The sequence below is a fragment of the Vigna umbellata genome, chromosome 3 (assembly GCF_029865625.1).
Source record: "Vigna umbellata cultivar VRB3 chromosome 3, Vumbellata_1.0, whole genome shotgun sequence".
NCBI classification, from domain to species: Eukaryota; Viridiplantae; Streptophyta; class Magnoliopsida; order Fabales; family Fabaceae; genus Vigna; species Vigna umbellata.
Window position 1 is genome coordinate 43,880,228 of NC_142167.1, and position 27,208 is coordinate 43,907,435.

General features: G+C 34.0%; 2 pseudogenes; both read left to right on the forward strand.

The window, feature by feature from the left end:
• The first annotated feature begins 9,708 nt into the window (after window positions 1-9,708).
• LOC124830347 (aspartic proteinase CDR1 pseudogene) lies at window positions 9,709-11,085 on the forward strand (annotated as a pseudogene).
• An 8,948-nt stretch (window positions 11,086-20,033) lies between these two features.
• LOC124835029 (aspartic proteinase CDR1 pseudogene) lies at window positions 20,034-21,503 on the forward strand (annotated as a pseudogene).
• Window positions 21,504-27,208: the final 5,705 nt, after the last annotated feature.

Below are 27,208 nucleotides of genomic sequence, written 5' to 3' on the forward strand. Positions count from 1 at the left end.
CTTGAGTCACAAGTTGATGCATAATCACATTATTTATAATGTCTAGCTTTCAGGATTTTTCTTAACAGCACCTACAAAAGCTGAGTTGATTTGTGAGTAGTCATTACATGGTTTGAAATTTTAGATTATGTTAATTAGGATGATAATGTGGGTGGTTGCAACTTTGATGTTTGTTTAGAGAGGTCAATAGTCTTTAACACCTTTGTTTTTGGTGTGTTAATTAATGATGGATGCAGGCTATCAGCTTATAAATATCAAATATAAGAGTTTAGAAATTCTATCATTTTTACACAGACAGTATTTTTCTTGCTATAAAGTTTTCTACCATTCAGCATTTTTGTTCTCGAAACAATAAAAAAGAAAAGAAACAACTAATTTGGGAGGCTCATTTAATGAGCATCGATGCATTATGACAGCAGCAACAACAACGGTGTTAAACATTTTTGACTTCTATAAACATATGACAAATTAAGAGTTTGCAAAACAAGTATTCAAAGATATGATCAAGAACCAAAATTCGAAGGATGTTTTCCATTTTAAACCAACTCCCACAGGTAAGCCTATTCTAAAGCCCATTCCCAATGAAGAAGAAAAATTCAAAGGCTTTTTACCAAAACCTATTCCCATAGCCAAGCCAATTCCCCTTGTTAAGCCAATCCCTTAAACCAAAACTAGTTCCCATTGTTAAGCCAATTCCTTTTCTTAAACCAGTTCCAAAGTCAATCCCTTCTCTATGATAAAATTAAAATTGAAAAATGAAATCCATTCTGTGATTTTCTATTCATATATTTTTATACATTTTTTTTATATTTACTATATTTTTATATCATTTTACTCCAGCAAAACAAAACAAAATTTAAAAAATTCTAATTGTATAACATTTTGCATTGCTATACCAACGTGTAATTTAACTAAAAAATATATCCACCTCAACAATCTCCTCAGTCGATAAATGGATGTCATATATTTTCAACTTATTTAATAATTTTTCAAAAATCTAGTTTACTGATAAAAATCTTCAAGTCGGCCTTTAAGTATTTGACAATTCCTAAGTATTTTAAATAGTTTTTTCTTAGAGCAAAAATTATCAACCTCTATGTATATGCTTTAAAAGATAATTTTAGACAGCGTTGTGAAATACTGCAGTTTTGTTTATTCAAGTATTGTTTTTAATCAGTGCACCAATTCAAATTTATCCAAATTTATTGTTCTTTGAGTTGAGTGTTTAAATTTTATATATACGATACAAAACATATTAAGAAAAATCGTGTGCATTAAATATCATTTACACAGTTCACGACCAAAAAACATAGCTTTCAAGTACTAGAGTAGGTCAAATTTTGATTAGAGTTTATTTAACCGAACCTAAGTAAAGAAATTACTGTTAAAAAAATATTAAAATAATATTTAAACAGTTTTTTAATAAGTACAAATATTTATATTAATATCAATGTTAGACTAACCTCAATTTAGCCTATATTATTTAAAATAAATAATGTTGACATCTATTTAATCCATGTTAATTTATATAGTATCAATATCTACGTCTTCTGGAAATGATTTTTTATCTAAATGTTCAAATTTAAATGTGACAAAAAAATTTCATTTTTTTTCTCATTTATTTATATAAATCTTCTTATACTCATCTTTTATATCCACACTCATTTCAATCATTTACATTAATAAATATCATCACATAAATCTATTTCATCAAGATTCATCTTATTTATCCATACTCATTTAGTTCATCTACACACACATCTCCTTCATTTTAACTCTATTTCTCATATTCATTTACGCTATTCTTCTCATCTTCGTAACACTCTTCTCATTTTCTTTACCAATTCATCAACTCTACTCACACTTTTCTCCTTAGTTCCTTTATTCACCCTCACATCATTCATTTACATTCATTCTTATCTCTTTCATCAATTACAATTTTTTATTTTGTTGAACATAGATGCATTACACGAAATTTCTTTTAAATTACTATCATTACATGTGATTTTTTATGCTAATTGTAGCCTTAACTAGCATAGAAAGTCACATTTTCTGTCAACTATTCTAAGAATCGACACAGAAAGTGACTTTTATTAAAGACTTTCTTATTCTCCAACTGAACTTTTCATGGTGGTTTTGAACCGGCATAGAATATAAACTTTTTATCTTAGTTCTAGATTTGCCATCAAAAGTAAAAATTTATATGTATGTAGTATTTATACTAATTCTAAAATCGACATCTCTACAAGAAAATTGCGATTTACATATAAATTATTACATTCAGATCTTGATCAGTAGGTAATGAGCATATTACAAATGAATTTTTTTCGTAGGTAAGGGAAAAGCAATTTACATACGGATTTTCCGTATGTAATGTTGACGCCTTTGGGAGGGAAATTTTTGAAGGATATATCCGTATGTAACTGAAAAAGTATTTAACTACTAATTTTATGTAGAGATTTTGAAATAATTAATAAATAAAAAATAAAAATGTTATTGAGAATATGGCTTTGCAAATTACTCACACTTCTCGCATTGTTTCTTCCTTACTCGAGCCACTCAATGTTGTTTCTCTTTTAATCGAACCACTCGAACCCTCTTTCTCCCTTATTGCAACCATGGTTATCCCTCATTGAAACTTTGTTATCGCATTCCTCCAGTTGAGCCCTCCTTCTCCTCCAATCGAGCCCTCCTTTTCCTGCACTTGAACCTTATTTGTCCCTTACTCGAACGATTATTTTGCATAATTAGAACCTTGGTCTTGTTAAATATGAAGGTATGAGTAACTCTAAATGTACTCTGTGAGAGAATGCTTTTATTAATCCAGAAGGGTTGGCTTATATAAGCCTTACATGACAGAAAACAAACAGAGAATAAACTGCAACAGAGCCACGATCTAAATGGCTACCAGAAAAGGCGGAATAAAAAACTCAACTATCTCCTAAATAATAGGACAAACTAACAGCTCTGAATATTGGAGCTTTATTAACTGACATAACCTTTTGACTAACATTCTCTCCCTAAGCTACATGCGTCTGTTGCATTTAGCTTACTTTAGTGACTTTTATAACTCCAAACATGCTTCAAATCCTTTCAAATTGATCAAGTTTCAGAGGTTTGGTCATAATGTCAGCAACTTGTTCGTTTGAACTGCAGTATGCTAGGCTGACTACTTGATCATTCACCAAGTCTCTGAGAAAGTGGAATCTCACTGCAATATGTTTGCTTCTTCCATGGAAAACAGGATGTTTTGACAGTTGGATAGTAGAGCTATTGTCACATAATATTTTAGTTTCCTTATTTTCTTTTGAACCCAGTTGTTCTAAGATTCTTCTGAGCTAGATACATTGGCATGCACAAAGAGCTGCCTCGGTAGTGGATAAACTTACAATAGGTTGCTTTTTCGAGGCCCATGAGACAGCTGCAGACCCAATTATGAATACTGAGCCATATGTCACTGTAAGCTATGAGACCAATTTTACCTTCCTTTTTATAAAACAAGCCATGCTCGGTGGTCCCCTTAAGATACCTTAAGAGTCTTTTGGTTGCTGCCCAATGTGACTCCTTTGGGTTAGCCATGAATCTACTTATCAGATTTACTCCAAACATCAAATCTGGTCGAGTTACTGTCAAGTACATGAGACTTCCAATTACTTGTCTGAATTTAGTTGCATCTACTGCAACACCGTTGTCATCCTTTGAAAGTATGGTACCATTATCCTTTTTTGTGAATTACGTGTGTTCACTGGAGCATCTTTCAAATTGTTCCTTTGCAAAATAGGCTTCAATTTTGCTATACCATGCTCTTGGAGCTTGTTTAAGCCTGTATAATGCTTTCTTTAGCATGTATACTTGATCTTCTTTTCCTTTCTTGATGAATCCTACAGGCTGCTGGACAAATACTTCTTCTTGGAGGTCACCGTGTAGGAATGCGCTTTTTATGTCTAGTTGAAACACTTCCCATGCACTTTGAGCTGCCAAAGCTAATAATACCCTCGCAGTATCAAGTCTAGCTACCGGTGCAAATACCTCTGTGTAATCTATTCCATATTTTTGAGCATAGCCTTTGGCCACTAATCTAGCCTTATACTTTTCAATATTGCCACTTTCATTGAATTTCGTTTTAAAGATCCATTTAACTCCAATTGGTGTAACACCTTTTGGAAGAACAACGAGCTCCCAAGTGTTGTTCCTTTCAATTGTCGCCATCTCCGTATTCATTGCTTCCCTCCACCGCTTTCTTTTACATGCTTCTTCGAAGGAATGTGGATCATCAGCGTCAATTGCTATCATTGCCATGAAGCTTTCTTCTTCGGCTTCTGCTGATAGATTAGTTTCAAAATCAGCCATCCATGCTGGTTGTTTCCGTAGTCTTAGTATTCTTCACTAGTGCAATGAACGAAAATGACATCGGTTAATTTCGCTTATCCGCACCGGTTTTACAACCGAAGCATATAGAGGCGAGGTAAAAAGGATAAGTTTAATGCCTCGGTTCTGAATCGGGTCAAAAATGATCTGTTTTCGTCTCGGTTCTCTTTTGAACCGAGTGAGTATCTTAAAAATTCAATAAAAAAAAATTTCAGAACCATTTTCTGGGTCTTTTCCTCAATCCTTTAATACAGCAGCCATGTCTCAATCCTCAATCCTTTAATACAGGAGCCATGTCTCAATGTAGAATTCGAACTCAAGCATTTTCAGTTATAATTCCAAAATACAAACCAACTCCAAAAATCAGAATAAGGATACATCACAGAACAGATAAAACCAAAAATCAGAAAATCAGAGTAAGGATACATCACAGAACAGATAAAACCAGCATAACAAATGGAAAAAAATGAAAAAAAAAAATTTTTGACGCTGCCATCCTCGACCCCCATTTCCCAGCATAATATTTCAAGATATCTCCTTCCTTCTCCCCCATTTCCCAGTACAAAGAAGTTACCTTTTCAATTGGTAGAACCCAGTTGTCATCCTCATTGACGTGCCATCCTCGGCCTTCGAAGCGGAGCCGGACGGTCCCACAACAACTTCATCCACGGTGGTTGAGGGCTTGGAAGGGGGCTGGACCGGGTGCTAGGCCAGCGGCTCCACTACTGGCACGGGCCGCACCAGGCGGTCCACGAACAACGCTAGATCTAAGATCGCGTCCGCTGGTGGAGTGAGATCGCGTCCAGTTGGGTGGCGATTGGTGGTGGGGTTGGGGTTGCGGGGTGGGAGGCATGATAGGTTGGGGTTGCGGGGTGGGATGCAGCCATGGCTTTCGGCAGAAAAAACGGAGCGGCGACGTTGAAGGAGATGTGGCGACGATGGAGCAACGGAGTGGTGGCGACGGAGAGGCGGAGCAGCGAAGTGGTGGTTTTGAGATCTGAGCGTGAGCGAGAGAGAAGAAGAGGAAGAGTGAAGGAGATCTGAGCGTGAGCGAGAGAGAAGAAGAGGAAGAGAGCGTGAGCGAGAGAGAAGAAGAGGAAGAGAGCGTGAGCGAGAGAGAAGAAGAGGAAGAGAGCGTGAGCGAGAGAGAAGAAGAGGAAGAGTGAAGGAGATCTGAGCGTGAGCGAGAGAGAAGAAGGGGAAGAGTGAAGGAGATCTGAGCGTGAGCGAGAGAGAAGAAGAGGAAGAGAGAGTGAGCGAGAGAGAAGAAGAGGAAGAGAGCGTGAGCGAGAGAGAAGAAGAGGAAGAGTGAAGGAGATCTGAGCGTCAGCGAGAGAGAAGAAGAGTAATATGTATCAGTATACTGCCTCTCGGGTTAATATTTACCTGAGGTAACAGAGGCATACTGACTCGGTTTCAAGATAACCGGTGCCTAAAGTTTCAAAAAATAATTAAAATTTAAAAATATATACGGTTATATGCCTCGGTTGGCGCGTAACAGATGTTGAAAAATTTTTCTGCTTCGATTCTATTGATACCCGAGGCATATAAGTTGTCTAAAATGACGAAAATGCCACCGCACTTTTATACGCTTCGGTTTTAGTAAAACCGAGGCATATATAACGCGTTAAAAAGCTTCTTTTTTACTAGTGCTTCTTTCACTTGTTCTTGTTGCCCTCCCTTCAACATGATTACCCACTGTTTCATGTTGTGCAGGTTCTACGTCTTCTTATTCTGCCTCGAGTTCTGCGTCTTATTGTTCTTCCTCGGGTTCTGCGTCTTCTTGTTCTTCCTCGGGTTCCTTATCTTCCCAATCAAGGACCTTTGTGTGATCTTTTTCAACATGTTCGTGCCAATTCGAGCTTTTCTCTTCTTCAAATACTACATTTCTACTCACAATGACTTTCTTTGAGATGGGATCATATAGTCTGTATGCTTTAGACTCATCACTGACACCCAAGAAGACACATTTTTGGCTTTTGTTGTCTAACTTACTTCTTTTCTGATATGGGATATGAGTGTGTGCTACACAACCAAATATTCGAAAATAGTCAACACATGGCTTTATGCCGCTCCAGACTTCTTCTGGAGTATGCTCCTCTACTGCAGAAGTTGGACTTCTGTTTTGAACATGTACACACCACCGAATTGCCTCGAGCCAGAAAGATTTTGGAACCTGCTTCTCGTGCAACACTGCTCGTACAACGTTCATGATGGTTCGATTTTTGCGTTTGGCGACTCCGTTTGGCTGGGAAGTGTAGGCAGCCGTCAATTGCCTATATATACCCTGATCAGTGCAGAATTCAGCAAACTCCTTAGAGGTGAATTCACCACATCTATCTGTTCTTAAGCACGAAATGTAGGTACCAGCTTCCTTTTCAACACCAATTTTGAAACTTTTGAAGACGTTGAAGCTTTCGGATTTTTCGTGTAGAAAATAAATCCAAATTTTTCGTGAGTAATCATCAATGAAGGTTAGTATATATACCTTTTATTACTGTGTGAGGATGGTGTGATGGGATCGCAAATGTCTGCATGGATTAACTGAAGCTTCCTTGAGGCCCTCCACTTGCTTTGCTTTGATATGGAATCTCGTTGTTGTTTTCCCACAAGGCAAGTAGTGGAAATCGTTTCGGCAAACTTCAGAGAGGGGAGTCCCAGCACCATTTGTTTGCTTGCAAGAGTAATTAACCCTTTAAAATTAAGGTGTCCGAAACGACTATGCCATAGTTGAGTTTCCTTTTCAGTATCATCATCAGCTTGGAAGCACATAGGGTGTAGTGATGCTGTTACGTAGAACATCCTATTCCCTTTCATGTTAGTGTGCATAATTAAGCCTTTATCTGGATGAAATATCTTGCACGTGCCATTTTGAATTAGAATGGCTAAACCCTTCTCTTGAAGTTGTCCTAGGCTTAGAAGATTTGTCTTAAGCTTAGGAACAAGATATACGTCTGATATTACATGGGAGAGGCCATTAATTTGCACTCGAATGTTTCCTTTTGCAACTACGACCATTGTGGTGTTATTTCCTAATTTAACAGTTCTGTTAAATCCTTCTTCTATGTCTGCAAACCAATGCTTGTTTCCTGTCATATGATTATTGCACCCCGAGTTCAGAAACCAATCCTCTTCTTGTACAGTTTGTGGTGACTCTTCATAAGCCACTAACAGAACCTCTTCTTCTGCCTCCTCAAGTGCAAAGCTGGCTTTCTTCTCCAATTATGGACACTCATATTGGAAGTGGCCCAATTTGTGGCACTTAAAGCATTCAATAAGTGCTTTATTAATATGATATCTTCCTCTTCCTCTCCCGTGACCTCGACCACCTTTGCCTCTACCGAATCTGCTGTCATGATCTCTGTCATATCGATCATTATTGGTGACTTTCAGTATCTACTCGTTTGTCTGGAAACCTTGCATCCTTTGCTCATGAACAATTAGGCTACCGTGAAGTTCATCAATACTCAAAGTGCTCAAGTCGTTGGATTCCTCTATGGAGCAGACAACATAGTTGAATTTAGACATCAATGATCTGAGAATCTTGCTGACCACCGTGCTTTGTTCCATGATTTCACCATTTGATTTCATCTTGTTGACTACACTTAGAGTCCTTGCTAAGTAGCTATCAATCTTTTCGCCTTCTTTCATGGTTAGCAATTCAAACTCTCGTCGTAACACTTGAAGTTGGGCTCTCTTCACTTTAGTAGATCCTTGATATTTTTGTTGCATGGACTGCCATATGGCCTTTGAGGTACTCTTATCCAGAATAGTTTCCAGAATCTCCCTGTCAATGGCTTGAAACAGGTAGTTCTTCACCTTCAAGTCTTGTAGTTTGGCATCTTCCACCTTCTTCTTGTGTACTTCTTAACTGGATGCGGTTTCAACTGCAGGTATGCCTTCTTCTACGAGGTGCCACAACTCCTTGCTTCGTAGAAAATTCTCCATCATCATAGACCAGAAATCGTAATGGCCATCAAACCTAGGAATAGCCGGCTGAACAAACTTCTCTGATGTAGACATCCTTTGCACTCCCAGTATTTTTCACTCACTGTATATTTCACTTACTGTTCTCTTAACATACCAGGCCCCTTGCGGAGCTCTGATACCAAATGTTAAATATGAAGGTATGAGTAACTCTAAATGTACTTTGTGAGAGAATGCTTTTATTAATCCAGAAGGGTTGGCTTATATAAGCCTTACATGACAGAAAATAAACAGATCTACAAAAAAGGCGGAATAAAAAACTCAACTATCTCCTAAATAATAGGACAAACTAACAGCTCTGAATACTGGAGCTTTATTAATTGACATAACCTTTTGACTATCAAATCGTCACAGTTACAACCTCATTGTTTTGGTCATTTATTAGTGTTCGTTGTGGAGTTGATCAATTGGTAAGTAATGTTGGTTAATTTCTAATTATCTAAATTTGTGAAATCCAAAAACCCTAATCCCTTTTTTTTTATGTTGGGCACAAAATTGTTGTGTTATTTGGTTTGTGTATGAAACCCTTTGGTTCATTGTTAGGAGATCTTGATTGAGCATTTGGTGTTGCGTTTAGTGAAGATTCACATACCTTTTAAGATATGTTTCATTTTATGCATTTTCTAATTCAAAATATAATTTTAAGTGGTAGGATCCTTAGTAGACACATATATTCGTCATTCAAGAAGAGATTTTGTGGATGACTGGTCTAAACAGACACATGTTAGTTTCTATCAACTCAATCACATTCTCTATTATATTCTATATTACATTTTAAACCTTAAGTATGTATTTAACGCAAATATTTATTCATTTAACAGGAAGATTTTCAAACAAGATTTTCTCAAACAATATCCAATACATGCATTTTTTGAGCATGTTTGATGATTTATTCGAAAGATATTTTACTTATATTTTTTATACTAAACTAGTGAACGATAAGGTCATTTTCCTTTTATGGTGATAAAAAAAAATTATTATTATTTTAATTATAAAAATAAATATAAATAGTTTTTAAATTTATTAAAATATGGTTAAGTTTTAAAAATATAAAATAAAAAAATTATATAAAATAATCATTTTAAAAAATAAAATTGATAAAGTAATTATAATTTTAAAAAAGGGTAATATATATATAAAGAATGTAGAAATAAAAATAAACTTTAAAATTTAATAGTATTAATGTGACTTTAACTTTTATACATAAAACTAAAACACCAATGAGGTTACTCTGAAACACGACATTTCAATTCGCGTGCATGAATTTCGGTGGTTGTCAAATTTGTTCTCACACACACTTCAACAAACTTTGAATGTATCACTAGAATCTTATAAATTGTGACTAGGAATGTGCTAATATTACAAATTTGAAGACTTCGATGACAACAATGTCATGTTCCTCTGTCCTAGTTCTTATTCTGCTGTCTCTTCACAGCATCTCTTCCTTAGATACTCACAAAGGTGGGTTCAGTGTGGAAATCATCCACCGTGACTCATCAAAATCACCGTTGCATCGTCCCACAGAAACTCAATACCAACGAGTTGCTAATGCAGTGAGTCGTTCCATTAATCGTGCCAATCATTTCAACCAAAACACACCTAAGGCCAATATAACACGAGATGATGGTGAATACCTTTTGAGCTATTCAGTTGGAACCCCACCATTTCATGTTTATGGTATTGCTGATACAGGAAGTGACATAATTTGGTTGCAATGTAAACCTTGTGAATCCTGTTACAACCAAACCACTCCAATGTTTGACCCTTCAAAATCCAGCACATACAGAACCCTTTCTTCCACTTCTACAACATGTCAATCAGTGGAAGATACCTCTAAAGATGGAGACAATTGTGAATATACCATTTACTATGGTGAGGGGTCACAGTCACATGGAGATCTTAGTGTGGACATCCTCACTTTAGACTCCACCAATGGCTCTTCAATCAAATTTCCAAGAACTGTCATAGGATGTGGACGAAACAACACTATGTCCTCCGAAGAGAAGGGCTCTGGTGTAGTTGGCCTTGGAAGAGGACCTGCGTCCTTAATATCTCAATTGGGTTCTTCAATTGCTGAAAAATTTTCCTATTGTTTGGCACCGATGTCTAATACTTCTAGCAGACTCAATTTTGGAGATGCTGCTGTGGTTTCTGGGGAAGGGACTGTATCAACTCCAATTCTCTCAATTGGAGATGCTACTGTGGTTTACTTCCTAACATTGGAAGCATTCAGTGTTGGAAACAAGAGAATAAAGTTTGGAAGCTCCTCGTCTGAATCTGATGTAGACGGAAATATCATAATTGACTCAGGTACAACACTCACTCTTTTGCCAGATGATGTTTACTCAAAGCTGGAATCAGCAGTGGCACATGAAGTTAAGTTAAAACGTGTTAAGGATCCATCTAAGCAGTTGAGCCTTTGCTATGAAAGCAGTTTTGATGATCTGAATGCACCAGTGATCGTGGCACATTTTAGAGGTGCAGATGTGAAGTTAAATGCTGTCAACACATTTGTTGAAGTGGAAGAAAGGGTAGTGTGCTTGGCTTTCATGTCAAGTAAACTTGCCTTCTTTGGGAACTTGGCTCAGATAAACCTTTTGGTTGGCTATGACCTAGAAAAGAAAAGAGTCTCCTTCAAACCCACAGACTGTACTAACCTGTGATTGTTGCTTGTTTTACTTAGTATCTGTGAGTGGAATAAAAATATATATTTTAACTATTTTAGTTCCATTTTATTATTGATAACAGAAGATTAGAGAAAACAAAAATGTTGAAAACCTTTGCCAACGTATGAACAGACTAAAGGAGTTGTTTTTAATTTGCTTAGAGGCATTTTCTATAAAAAATAATACAGCATTATAGGGGCTTATATGTGTATAGCTATTGGTTTGAATTCCAATGTCATATAACTCTTAAACCTAAAACTGATAATGCTAATCACTAGTGCAAAAATAGCGTATAAAATCACGCGGTCAACATCCAACGACTGAATAATCAACACTAAAATTATCGGTGACATTTTTGAAAATAAATGTAATTTTATTATACGTCGTTTAGAATTGTAATTCGACGTCAATTTGTTATATATATTAGGTAAATTTTGCGAAAATATTTGGCGCAAAGGTGAAAATGTATTTTCGTATGACGAGTCGAACTCCCTAGAATTAGACGTCAAAAGGATATAAAACGTCGAATGCCCCAGTGTTAAACGTTAAAAGGTTAGTGAATTCAATAAAACTTTGAGCATGAGATTGAAAATTCATTCACTTTATTTTAGCGCGCGATACCCTCTTCTCTGCTTAAACTTTTCTGGAATGAAGTTTGACAACCATCACATGTAATCTTTCTTTTGTTTGTTACAAATGCATGTTAATTAAGTACTTAAGGTTATATTTTTCATTTGTTTTGACCGATTATTTTCGTGTTCTTGTCCTTTATAGGTGCATTCCGCTTTTTCTCTCACTAGTGACAATATTTTATTTCGACGAACCCACTTTTGAAAGTTAGTTTTCGTTTTCATTTTGAAAAACATATTTGTTGAACTTGTTTGTTGTTTTTGTTTGGTTGACCATGTTTGTTGTTGTTGTTGTTGTTGTTTGATTGAACTTATGTTGTTTGTTATTACTATTTGTTGTTGATACTACACTACACGTTCATAGTTCATGTTTTATAAAATATCAAACACTGAAATTTTTTGTTTTCCTACTTTTCTCGTAGAGTTGTAAAAAAGGATCACAATTAATTAAAAAAACAAAAAAAATTGATTAACGTCGAATATTGACAAAATTCGATGTTAATTTGATTAACGTCAAATTGTTCTAAGTTCGACGTCAATTTAACGTCTCCCAAAATGACGTCGATCTTGAATTCAACGCGAAAGGCCGAAAAACAACGATGTTATATGATAACGGTTTAAAATACCATTATTTGTGATGTAATTTTGATACTAAATACACCATTCTTCACTTAGAAACTTGCTTGGACTCATGCTTTTTCATTAAGTTGTGTGAATAAGAGAGTTGAGGTTCAATTTGATGATTTTATGACTAATTTTCCTTGTTTTGATAGGTAATGAGAGAATGCGGAAAGTAGAGATGAAGTGCTAAGGAGTTAGAGCTCAGAAAGGCCTGGAAAAGCACTAAAAGGAGGGATTGCACGAAGCTTGGGCGCCCTATCTGGAGACTTGAGCATCAGAAAAACGATGTCCACCGAAGCCCGGGCGTCCAATTTAAGGCTCAAGCCCTACATGAGGACCGTCCACCGCACGGGCGCCCTAAATGGGGCACCTGAGCGTCGTGTGTCGTGGATTAGGCCCAATTTTTGATCTGTTTCGACTCTTTTGGACCAGGCCCTGTTTCTACTCTATTCTGACTCTATTTAAAGGACCAAAACGATCTAGGTTTTGTATCTCTGGCTGGAGCAACACAACAACACATTCTTCTACTCTCTGAAGGCGGGAACTTCCTCCTATACTTTTAGGTTTTCACTATCTCATGCTTTTCCATTATTCATCTAGTTTCTCCATGTCTATGGAAAACTAAACTCTATTTGTTGTTGGGGAATGATGTAACCTTGTGAACTTTCATGTATTTGAATTGATTCTTAATCATATATGCTTTTTCATTAATTGTTAGAGTAATTCATCTGTAATTATTACATGTCTTGTTTAACTCATTCATCGCATGATCTATGAATTGCATGAGTGTCGGGAGGTTCCTTACAATTCAGGTTCTTGTTGAATTCTCCAAAGATTAATATTTCTCAAGGATGAGGGTATGAGTCTTGGTCATCCTAAGCTCTTGATCTTCACATTTAACCAATGATCTTGCTTCTTTTAAGTCTTAATTAATCCAGTTATCACACAATTGTTTAGTGCCGAGAGTCCTCTAGGATACGATACTTGGTCTTACCATTTTATATTACTTGTGCGATTTGGTACACTTGCCAATCCATCAACATTATACGGTGTTTTTGTACTAGTGAATACAATCTCTTGTTTAAGATGTATTAGCTTGGCTAATTATTTTTTTTTAAATCATTTCAAAAATCTTGGCTGATAGGCTTGATAGTGTACCATTACTAGAATTATATCTGTACTGTATAATCGTCGGTCAGCCATAAATCGGGTGGCCAATCATCTAACTATAGTATGACCAATCGGTCAGGAGTGTTAATTAATCAATAATTAATCAGAGTAATTTAAGTGATTAATGGGTATCAGAGCAATTAAAGTCATTAATAGGTATTATAGCAGTTAAAGTCATTAATGAGTAATTAATGAAAATAACAAAAATCATTTATTAGTAATTAATGGGTCAGACCCGATTGGAGGCTCATCACAAGGTCTATAAATGTAGGTTTGACTTTGAGGTAGGATATTTTTTCCACAACTCATTTTATCCCAACATTATTAAGCAGGGTAACCGACTTAAGCGTTAGATCGCGTAGTTCTTTATGTAGAAAAATGTTTGTGAGTTTGTTTTAAAAATTATTATAGGTTGATTTAGATTTTTGAAAAGCGAATCCAACAAAGATTTGGTTTAACAAGATTAACATTTTTTTTGTTTTAAAGATCTTGTATTTTTTTTATTTAAGAATGGTGGGAAAAATAAAGAAATCGGCCATAGGGAGACACATAAAAAATATGATTTAAAAGAAAACATTATTTGTGTGTAGGAAAAATAATACCTTTAGTAAAAATTTCAGAGTATAATAAAAAGAGAAAAAGAATGGTGTAGATGTGACATACCTTTTTAGGTTTGACAGAACCTTTATGGGGGATAACCTACTTTTCTCTATTATTTGTGTCTGTTTACGCTTCTCTCTTTTTTTTTATCCCTTTTTTCTACGGTGCGTATTTATTACACACTAGGAAAAGAAATGGTCTTGGTTGTCAAAAAACAAATTAAATAATATTCAAAACATTGATTATCATTATTGTTAGACAATCTGTCCATTTCTAAAAATCATATTTTCCTCTTTAAAAGCAACTGACACAACAAATTATATTAATATACTATTTTAATTATTGTTTATAATTATTAGCATAATATTGATTCAAATTATTACCATATTAAACTAACATTTCAAAAATATTGTGTCTGGTATTAAAGTTATTATTTTATTCTTTTTACCCACCATTAATTATTATTCTCTTATTTCTTTTTATTTATTTACTTACCTGAACGAATTTGGGTGTTGACATATATATATAGGATTTTTTAAATCGTGACACATTATAATCAATTAAGATATTATGCAGTGTGTTAACCTTTTGCTTCTGTTTTAACATATTATCCTGAGCATGTAATAGATTATTTAATCACATAAGCTAGATATTGATTCAATTGACAATTATAACATATCAGGCTATTAAATGAACTGGATTAATCCGTATGTAAATGGATTTTTTCTTGTAGTGATTAAACAAAGTAAAATGATTTAATCGATTAAATAACTTATGTAATCGATTAATCTTGTACTTAAGGAAATTTTCAGTCCAATTTCTATTTCTTGAGAATGGAATTGGTGATGTTTGATTAGTAGTAGCCATGAGTTGATAAAATATTTTAAAAGTATAGTAGAATGAACTTATAATTTTGTTTGAGATAGTTGAAAATTTTTATCTACGCCCAATAGATGACCGAACATAACTTTGGTACCACGATTAGAATTTTGAGATTATGTAAGGAATAGTTGATAGGTAGAGAAAATGTAGGGATAGTGAAATGTAGAGAAAATGTGGAGGTAGTGGAATGTGAAAGTAACAGTGGAAAGAAGTGTATTTTGTAGTATTCTTAGTTGTGGTAGATGTTGTCTTACATCAAATGGTAGATACATGGGTATTTATGGACCCATAAATTATTTTAGAACATACTAGCTACAACTTATCTAAAATGTTCTAGATATTTACCTATGTAAAATGTTCTTGATTTTTTTTCTTCATATCTTATGTTTTTTTACAATATTCTAGAACTTTTATTGCATTTCAGTATATCTTAGAATTTTCTATATTCTTGGAGAATTTTTATTAAACTTTAATAAAAATATTTTGACAGTGATTGGGTTGATTTTGTTGATAAGATGAAAAATACACCGAGTTATTGTTTTAGCTTTAGTATAGGTATATCATCATAGTGTTTAAAAAACAAGACATTGTGGCTCAAAGCAGGACAGAGGTAGAATGTATGTTAGCCCCTGCAATTCTTAGTTAGGTAATTGGGTTAAGGCATACTTGTTGATTTATACATATGGAACAAAAGGAGCCTAAGCATTTCAAGATCCAGTTGTCTTCTTTAAGAGAAGAACATAGAGAAGGTAAAAATCAAATTTCTTTATGATATAATTGAATATCAAAATGCAAATATTTTACCAAATGCTCGCCCCAAAATCAGATTTGAAACTTTAAGAAATAAATTAGATGTATGCAACTATTGAGACAAAAAGGAAATTTGTTGAAAGTGCTTAGAATACGTGCAACACGCATATTTTTTTATTTAATTTGTTTTTATATTCAGTTGTTTGGCTTTTTAGTTATTAGAGATTTTAATCATGATTTACCAATATTCATGCATAAAAGTATGAGATACAATAGTTTATATAGTTACTTTGCAGGTCTATAAAATGAGCAAATCAATAAAATTTAAATCATTTAATTAGTCAAATTTTAAAAAGTAAGTGTAGAAGAATAACTTTAGAAAGACACTTGTATAACATTTAATTAGTCAAATTTTTCGAATTTTCATTTTTTACATTGTTGTCCCTTGTAAATCAAAATAAAATACACCGAATATATTAATTCTGAATATTAAAAAACTGAATGAATGTCCATACTATAATATTAATTCATTATTTTAAATATACTGATTTTGATATATTAAAAAATATTTTAATATATTTTTAAATATATCTATATATTTTCAAGCATACTAATACTAATTTATTATTCGTGTAAAGAAATCCATTGATACTTTTTATTTAGAAAAATATAACCTAGGAACAAAAGTCAAATTGGATTAAAATTTTTCAAATAATTACAAAACAGAGTAAACTCAAACAGTTTATTTATTTATTTCATTCATATTTTAGTTTATTTGTGCAATTGTTTAATATTTTCATTAGAAAAATAATTAATATAAATAATAATAATTATATAAGAATAGTTAGATATGAATAAAAGAATATTAAACAAACCAAACAACTCTTATAATAAATAATAATATTAAGACTAAAGTAAATAAAGAAAAAAAAATAGAAATAACTTGGGTTAAAGCACCCATAGTACTATCTTCAGAGGAAAACATTTTTACAAACAAAACAAAACTATATGCACTTTTCTACTAAGATACAACAACTCGTTAATTCGATTGAGTGCAACAAAGAATCTCTAAACTTTATAAATATCAATGTCTTAAAAGACAATATAGATCACTTTTATTAAGTTATTGTGTTTGTGGTGTATTTTTCTCATGACAATAAGTTATATTTATAAGTAGAAAAGTGAGATTTTGGAGTCAAATCTAATAGATTTGACTTAAAACAAAATAAATATAGTAAAGTTAAAAATTGTTTATCCATAAATATATAAATAGAATTTACCATGTCTATAAAAAATATGACTAACAAAAAAATTATTTACATCTTCACATTAAATCGATTAAGTACATTAAAGGATCTTTAAATCTTATGAAAACTAATATCTTAAAAGACTAAAAACACTTTTTATGAATTAATGTTTTGCGGTGTATTTTTCTCATGTCTTATTGGAGTCAAATCTAATACATATGATTTAAAACAAAATAAATATAATAAACTTAAAAACCTGAGTTGGCACATCCCTGATCATAGAGCAGCCTTGACCTGGTCCTGTCAATTGTGACTAGTCATATGTGCTGGCGTCGAAGGTGAGTTTGATGCGTTCAGACATCTGGGTCCTCTCCGGTGACCAATTGAGATAAAGAAAGATCTCTACTAGGATGAAAATAAAATAAAACAAGTTGATTGTAGATGCATAAAGTTATCATGTGTTAATTTCTAGTCAATTATAATTTCTAGTCAATTTTAAATCTCTTTGGAGTTTAAGTTTAAAATGACTGTAATTCTATTTACTCTCAACTGCTTTCCTATATTATGCATGATGACGTCTTTATTATATATACATCGTATATTTTGGGGATGTCACAAAAACTAATATCTTAAAAGACGATATAGATCAAAAAGACTAAAAACACTTTTTATGAATTAATGTTTTGCGGTGTATTTTTCTCATGTCTTATTGGAGTCAAATCTAATACATATGATTTAAAACAAAATAAATATAATAAACTTAAAAATTGTTTAACTATGAATATATAACTAGCATTTATCATAAAATCAGTAGTGTATAAAAAAATATTACTAACAGTAAAATTATTTACTTATTTATTTATTTTTAAATTGTATTAAATATTTATAACATTTTCTCTATATTTTTTAGATTTAATGTGATTTCAATATTTATTAAAACGAATAAATGTGGTCTTTCATTAAATTAACAATTCACTTTTTCTTCTTCTTCTTCGTTCTATGTTCTCTTCTTTTTCTTCATTTTTGTTTACTTTTCCCCTCCAACAAGAAGACTTTTTTGTGGAATATTTTTTTTCTTGTTTGGGAAGATGGTTTGATCTTCATATATGAGAAACCTTATTGCATATGATTTTCTCTCTTTAGTCCTCATATATGTATAGATAAAATTGATGAAGAGAAAAAATAATGGTGAAACTGGCCTCTACCCTCCTCTCATGTAGGTTCTTTTCTCCCCTCGAAACAATAATTACACACCCCTTTTTATTAATCTAATTATTCTTCTTCAATTAGTGTTTTTCTCTTTTATTAACAATTAAAAAAATAAAATATTGACCAATTGTTTGAAATATTGAAATGTAAAAGTGTAATTAAATAAAAATTAAATTTAAAAATAATTTTATATCTTTTATCTTTAAAATATTAAACATAGTGTTACATATCTTAACCCATGTTATTATTTGAAGGCTATTTTCTTTTTTGTAATGTATTTATTAAATAAAATAATAAATATATTCTATATTAAATGGACCAACTATTTATTGTATTTATGAAACATGATATATAGTTAAGTTGACTATGTAATTAAATATTAATTTTTTATTCGTTAAACTTTATTAACATTTTTTTATAGTTTTATAAAAAAAAAAACTGCTTTTCTTAATTATTATTTAAAATTTTATTAAATGTAATAAAAAGTCAAATTAAACAAGATTATTTTCAATAAATGTAATATATTTATATATAGCTAAGCAAATGAGCTGTTTTCAATTGAGAAGATGAATAGAAATGGTATTAATTAATAGAAATGTTTATTTAAATTAAATTATATGTTGAATAATTCTCACAACTGTCTTATGTTCTAAGTGCTTTATATAAAGAAGAGTTAAGTATGCTTTTATTATTTAAATTTTTATACCAAATTAAAATTTGATTCTAAAATTTTAACATATTTTAGTTTCTAAATTTTAAAAATATTAAATATATATTAAATTGTTTTTATGTGTTAAAAGTATTTTTAAGTAAATATTAAAGTAAAAATTTATTAAAATAAAATAAATAACTCAAATATTAATATGTTTTAATTATAAAAAAATTTAACTTCATCATTGAATTAAAAAATCATATTCATTATTTTTAAATTTAAGAATCAAAATATATTGAAATTTCGAATATAAAAAACATTTAAATTTTAAATTAAAGTTTTAAACAAATTTTATTTTCCTTTTATGATGATAAAAATAAATAATGAAATTATTATTATTTTAATTATAAAAATAAATACAGATAGTGTTTAAAATTTTATTAAAAGTGATTTTTATTTATCTTGTTGGTATATTTTTATTTTAAATAATTATTTTTGTTTTAAAATATGCTTAAATTTTAAAAATATAAAATAAAAAAACTGTAAAAACTAGCCATTCTAAAAAATAAAATTGATAAAGGAATTATAATTTAGAAACAAAAACAATAAAGATAAAACTAATATATATATATATATATATATATATATATATATATATATAAAAGAAGAATTATCTTTATATAATAATATAGAAATAAAAACAAACTTTAAAATTTAATAATTTTAATGTCACTTTAAATTTTATGCATAAAACTAAAGAGTAATGGTATCATAACACAATTTACATTCATTTGACACAGAGTAAAATGATAAAAAAGACATAAAAGTGTAAACTTTTGTATTTTTTTAAAAAAAACAATGGTACTATGACACAATTTTACATTCATTTGACCCGCAATATAAAGATAAAACAGTTATAAAAGTGTAAATTTTTGTGTATTTTTAAGAAAGAAAAGATAAAAAAAGAATAAAGTCAAATGAATGTAAAAATTGATGTGTGTATATTTTTTTTAAGAAAGAAGAAAGTAAAAAATAAAGAAAAATGGTCTCAAATAAAATTAAAAAAATGTAGGTGTGAATCATTTTTCAGAACTAAAACACCAATGAGGTTAGTATGAAACATGACCTTTCAATCCGCGTCCACGAATTTCAGTGGTTGTCAAATTTGTTCTCACACACGCTTCAACAAACGTTGAATGTATCACTAAGACCTTATAAATTGTGACTTAGGAATGTGCTAATATTACAAATTTGAAGACTTTGATGACAACAATGTCACGTTCCTCAATCCTAATTCTTATTCTGCTGTCTCTTCACAGCATCTCTTCTTTAGAGGCTCACAAAGGTGGGTTCAGTGTGGAAATCATCCACCGTGACTCATCAAAATCACCGTTGCATCGTCCCACAGAAACTCAATTCCAACGAGTTTCTAATGCAGTGCGTCGTTCCATTAATCGTGCCAATCATTTCAACCAAAACACACCTAGGGCCAATTTAACACAAAATGATGTTGAATACCTTTTGAGCTATTCAGTTGGAACCCCACCATTTCAAGTTTATGGTATTGCTGATACAGGCAGTGACATAACTTGGTTGCAGTGTAAACCTTGTAAAACATGTTACAACCAAACCACTCCAATGTTTGACCCTTCAAAATCCAGTACATATAGAACCCTTTCTTACTCTTCTAGAATATGTAAATCAGTGAAAGGTACCACTAAAGATGGAGACAATTGTGAATATACCATTTCCTATGGTGATGGGTCACAGTCACAAGGAGATCTCAGTGAGGAGATCCTCACTTTAGACTCCACCAATGGCTCTTCAATCCAATTTCCAAGAACTGTCATAGGATGTGGACGAAACAACACTGTGTCCTTTGACGGGAAGGGTTCTGGTGTAGTTGGCCTTGGAAGAGGACCTGTGTCATTGATATCTCAATTGGGTTCTTCAATTGGTGGAAAATTTTCCTATTGTTTGGCATCAACGTCTAATACTTCTAGCAGACTCAATTTTGGAGATGCTGCTGTGGTTTCGGGGAAAGGGACTGTATCAACTCCAATGCTCTCACTTGGACCAGTATTTTACTACTTAACATTGGAAGCATTCAGTGTTGGAAACAAGAGAATAAAGTTTGGAAGCTCCTCGTCTGAGTCTGATGGAGGGAGAAATATAATAATTGACTCAGGTACACCACTCACTCTTTTGCCAGATGATGTTTACTCAAAGCTGGAATCAGCAGTGGTACATGAAGTTAAGTTAAAACGTGTTAAGGATCCATCTAAGCAGTTGAGCCTTTGCTTTGAAAGCAGTTTTCATGATCTGAAAGCACCAGTGATCGTGGCACATTTTAGAGGCGCAGATGTGAAGTTAAATGCTGTCAACACGTTTGTTGAAATCGAAGAAAGGGTAGTGTGCTTGGCTTTCACGTCAAGTAAACTTGCCATCTTTGGGAACTTGGCTCAGATAAACCTTTTGGTTGGCTATGACCTAGAAAAGAAAAGAGTCTCCTTCAAACCCACAGACTGTACTAACCAGTGATTGTTGCTTGTTTTACTTAGTATCTTTCAGTGGACTGAAAATAAAAATATATATTTTAACTATTTTTGTTCCATTTTATTATTGATAACAGATAATGAGTGAAAACAAAAATGTTGAGAACCTTTGCCAACGAATGAACAGACTAATGTTGAGAAAGGACTTGTTTTTAATTTGCCCAGATGGGTTTGGAGGTATTTTCTATCAGAAATAATACAGCATTATAGGGCTTCTAGCTATTACCAGGTTTGAATTCCAATGTCATAACTCTTAAACCTAAAGCTGATAATGCTAATACAATCTCTTGTTTTAGATATATATATTAACTTGGCTATTTAAAATCATTTCACAAATCTTGGTTGATAGGCTTTTTACTTAATCATTACAAGAATTACGTCTGTTTTTGTATGATCACTCCGTTGGTCATAAAACAAGGTGACCGATCATCCAACTGCAGTATGACCGATCGATAAGAAGCGTTAGTTAACCAATAATAAACCAGATTAATTTAAGTCTAGATATTAGATCAATTAAATTCATTAACGAGTATTAGAGCAAGTAAAGTCGTTAATGGGTAATTAATGAAAATAATAAAAATTATTTATTAATAATTAATGAATTAGACTTGATTGATGAGTAACGTTTCAAAGTGAACTCTCATCGCATTATCATTCATACAACCTAAGAAATGTTTCAAGTAAACTCCTGGAACCCAACGATCATATAAAGTAGAAAAAGTATAACCACTATTGTAACCAAACGAAGATATAAACAAAAAAACCATGAATTGAAGGCTGCAAAATAATAGTTTCATTAGATATGTATAAGGGTATAAAAAAAAGGTTGATTGGTAAACACGATGGTCTATTACTAAAAATCATGTTTACCGAGCGGACCATTTACAATGTTAGTTGTAAAAATTAAAAGCAAAAAACCCCAGTACCCCAGGAGGCCCCTCATTCATCTTTGTTCTGCCTGTCCTCCTTGTTTCGGTATGAATTTGTTGGACTGAGAGACTAACCTTTTCTGACGTGGCTTTGCTGCTTTCCGACGCTGGAATTGAGTGCTCCGCTCGCTTGTCCTCAGTTTGGACCGTTCGGTGGCCTCTAATATGCTCGCTAGGTTGTCGCCAGCTCTGATCGGTTGTACTCCTGACCGGTCGGTTATCGCTTTGGATTGGAGGGGGAGGTACCTGCAAAAAGCGCTCTGACGCTCAAGTTAGGAGCGGTTCTATGAACTGTTTATCATAGTTTAGTATTTAAGTCCTGATCATCGGACGTAAGTAGAACGTAGTGGAGTCTCAATTGAACGTACTTGGCTTTTGGCCTTGGCTTTGTATTTATAATTTGTCTCATGGACCCTAAACTGACACAGGCCCAATAAAATATAAACAGACTTACCTTAAAATCCAATTGGTTGCTCATAAACCGTCTATCAATATCTTTAATCAGATCTTTAATCAGATATCCTTGATTATTTTATCTTCTACTGAACCATTGGCCCAATAACTTAAATGTTGGCCCAAAAACCATTCGACCTGGTTAACCTTAGTTAATGTAGTGGATGATGGCCTGGTTGACCATGGTTGTGGTGGTGACCGAATGGTTAGCAATTAATAATCGTTCGGTATACACTATATCCGATACATGTCCCCCCAAGTCCGAGTTAATCGTTCGACTTTAGCCATGATTAACTATAGGACTTATGAGTTTGAGGGAGGTTGTATTCGCTATATTGAGTAGTGTGCTTTTAGATTGTTGTTCACCTGGCAAGGCTGAACCGAATGGTTAATGGCAAGATGCTAGAGAAGTTCTCTTTTTGGAACTTTTTATAAACTAAGTGGTGATTGATGAGAGTTCTTTTAGAACATTTTCTCATGTTGATTGGTAACCAATAGTGTCTATTTACCTGCACTGAGGAATAATAATTGAATTTGAACTGTAAAAAGAATGCGGATGATTATACTAACCACTTCACAAGGCAGGTTGGCCAACCAAGCAAGACCGTTCGGTTGGCGACTAATGGTCCATGATCACACCGTTCGGCTTTTACCACCCAAGGGCCTTGGGCGATGAGAACGACCGTCTCGCTCGATTTTTTCGCACCCAGGTGTGCTGGGCGGCGGGAACGACCAAGCTGCTCGGTTTTTCGCACCTGGAAGTTCCAAGAGATGAGAACGACCGCCTCGCTCGGTTTTTCGCACTAAGGGTTGCTAGGCGGCGAGAATGACCGACCTGCTCGGGTTTTCACACCTGGGAGTTCTAGGCGACGAGAATGACTGTCGCTCTGTTTTTCACACCCAGGGTTGCTGGGCGGTGGAAACGACCGACCCGCTCGGTTTTTCGCTCATAGGAGTTCTAGGCGACGAGAATGACCGTCTCGCTCGGGTTTTTTGTACCGAGGTGTGCTAGGCGGCGGGAACGACCGACCTGCTCGGTGTTGAACTAGGGGTTCCTAGAGAACGTTCCTAGGTTTCTTTGAACGGTAGGCTCACATCGGCCAAATGATTTGTGCGCAAGGTCTTGTCATCTGCACTAAAGAAATATAACAACTCGAATTTTACATGGTGAGAAATAGAGTAGTCAAACAAACCAATGTATTTACAAGGTTATAAAATTATTATTGAAATAGTTATGCTATAAGGCCGAACGACCAATCGAGTACGACCGTTCGGTCTTCGGTTGAATGTTTTAGACCAAAATGAAGATTCCGTATTAGGATGTGTCATTGTCAGGATGTACTTACTTTAGTGCTTTGTGACCTGAGGCCATGGGAGGCCGAGCAATTGAGGCCGAAAGGTCGAATACCTTGTGAGGCCGAATGGCCAAAGGGTGGAAGGTTTCACCCTTGACGCCAAATTTGGCTGAGTACCTGAGGCCATGAAAGGCCGAGCGGTTGACGCCAAAGGGCCGAATACGTGGAGGCCGAATGGCCTAATACTTGTTAAGCCAAATAATCGAATGTTTGAATACTTGAGGCCATGGAAGGACGAGTAGTAGATGCTGAATGGCCAAATGTCGAGCAGTCAAGGCCGAAGGGACCGAGCACCTGTGAGACCGAATGGTCGAGTACCTGTAAGGCCAAATGGCTGAGTACTTGTAAGGCCAAATGAATGAATACCTGTGAGGCCGAAATGTCGAGTACCTTTGAGGTCGAATGGCCCAGCACCTGTGAGGTTGAATGGCCGATTAGTTGAACACTCACAACGAAAGGAAGGATGAGCAGTTGAGAACGTTCCTCATCGAGCGGTAAGCTCTATTTTCATTAGGTAGCTTGTACACCGGGTCCTATCACTTGTACTTTGAAGCAAAATAATATTTCGAATTGGAATGGTCATAAAAAGTGTACACAATCAAAAGTTGAGATAGTTAATATCAAATTAGTTTAGGCTATAAGGTCGGACGACCAAGCAAGTAAGACCGTTCAGTCCATGGTTGAATGTTTGAAGACCAGAACTGAAATCCATATTAGGATGTGTCATAGATGAGCTTGTAGGTGCTTTACCACCCTCCAACCTGCATAAAAGAACAACAGAAGATGATGATAATGACTGTATAGATATACATTGCTTGAGATGCGTTAGACAAGGGTTGAGGTGTCTGGTTCATGCTCAAACAAGAGCAAATCCATTGGAATCTAATTAGCCTAAACATGAGGTCGAGTTAACCAAATGGGAGAGACCAAGGTCAACCACGAGCAGTCTGAAATAGCAGAGTCAGCTAAAAGACACGTTGAAGATAGTGCAGTGTTATATGGTTATTGTTAATTTGAGGTGTATAAATTGGCTGGTTGAAGGAGCTCAACACACTAAAAGGGCGGTGGATGATGCAGAGGCTGAACCGAACGACGCAACGGATGACACGGGTGCTGGACCGGACGATTCGACGGATGACTACAGTTGAAAATTCATTAGTAGGTAGAAGCAGTTGTAAAAGCAGCTGAAGAGATCCATGCATTTGATTCTAAATATATTTATTTTCATATAGAATACTTATCTTGTTAATGAAGATGATCATTAAATACTTATTTTCATATGGAATACTTATTCTAAATATATTCATTTTCAGTTGAAGATGATCACCCAATGTGGTGTAGCTTTAGCTTTGTTGAAATTTCCTGGTGTTCATCCGAAGTACCAACGTTGAGACCGAGCGCTCGCGAGGTTCCTTGTGGTTTCTTTAGCTTGCTCTCAGCCCCACGGTGGGCGCCAAAATGTTTCGGTATGGATTTGTTGGATTGAGAGACTAACCTTTTCTGACGTGGCTTTGCTACTTTCCGACGTTGGAATCGAGTGCTCTGCTCGCTTTTCCTCAGTCTGGACCGATCGGTGGCCTCAAATATGACTGGTAGGTTGTCACCAGCTCCGATCGGTTGTACTCCTGACCGCTCGGTTATCGCTTTGGACCGGAGGGGGGTACATGCAAATGGTGCTATGACGCTCAAGTTCGGAGTGGTTTTATGAATTATTTATCACAATTTAGTATTTAAGTTCTGATCGGACGTAAGTAGAACGTAGTGGAGTCTTAGTTGAACGTACCTGGTTTTTTGCCTTGGCCTTGTATTTATAATTTGTCTCATGGACCCTAAACTGACACAACCCCAATAAAATATAAACAGACATACCTTAAAATCCAATTGGTTGGTCACAAACCGCCAATCAATATCTTTAGTCAGATCTTTAATTAGATATCCTTGATTATTTTATCTTCTACTAGACCATTGGCCCAATAACTTAAACGTTGGCCAAAAAACCATTCGACCTGGTTGACCTTAGTTAATGTAGTGGATGGTGGCCTGGTTGACCATTGTTGTGGTGGTGACCGAACGGTTAACAATTAGTAACCGTTCGGTATACACTATATCCGATACACTCTTCAACATCTTCCACAACAACCTCAATACGTTGAGGTGTTACCAATGAGGAACATTGGTATCTTGAAAGCTACTGTAAAGTTTTGATGATGATAAAAGCTGAAGAATTGAAGAAACAAACTTATGTTTGAAAGCTAATGTTGATGACACTACAAGCCAAGTAAGTTGTTCTAATTCTGAATCTAGTGAATTTGATTTGCAAAAAGCTTTTCTTGAATTGCTTGATGAATCTGAAAAATTGAATGCTGCTCATAAAAATTTGAAAAAGGAATTTAAAGAATTGCGAATTAAATATGAGAAGGCATTAGATGAGGAAGTAAGTTTGAGAAATAAAATTTGCAACTTGGAAATGAAAGAGTCTTCAAATGTTGAACATCCTGTTGAATGTCTTTCATGTAAAAGTTATATGCTTGATATTGATATTCTTGAAAATCTTCTTGAAGTTGCAACTGGAAATAATAATATTGAAATGCCTATCACTGTTAGAAAGGTTTATAAAAACAAAAGTGTTTTTAAAAGTAAGAACAAAATTAAAAGAACCCGTAGGGTATGGGTTGAAAAAGGAACTGTGTCTTATAGAAACCAAAATGTTGTCACATGCTTTTATTGTATGAAAAAAGGGCACACTTCTAACAAATGTAGAATTAAACATTTTGATGTTCCAAATGGAAAATATGTTTGGATTCCTGTTATAAAGTAAATTGTCTCTAACCTCAAAGGACCCAAATGAGATTATGGGGACCAAAACTCTATTGTTTTGTTTTGCAGGTTAATTTTTCAAAAGGAAAAGAAGACTCTATGGTATCCTGGTATTTTTTAAGAGCTTTGAAAAAATTTATGAATGTTAGATGTGTCTTAGGTTGAAAATTTGGTCCAAATTTGTGTTTTTCAAAAATTAACGTAAATAATCGATTACCAAGGGTAATAATCGATTATCTCGTCCTCAAAAATTTGGATTTTGACAATTTGGCTCGCACATAATCGATTATTTAAAGTAATAATCGATTATCTTAAGTC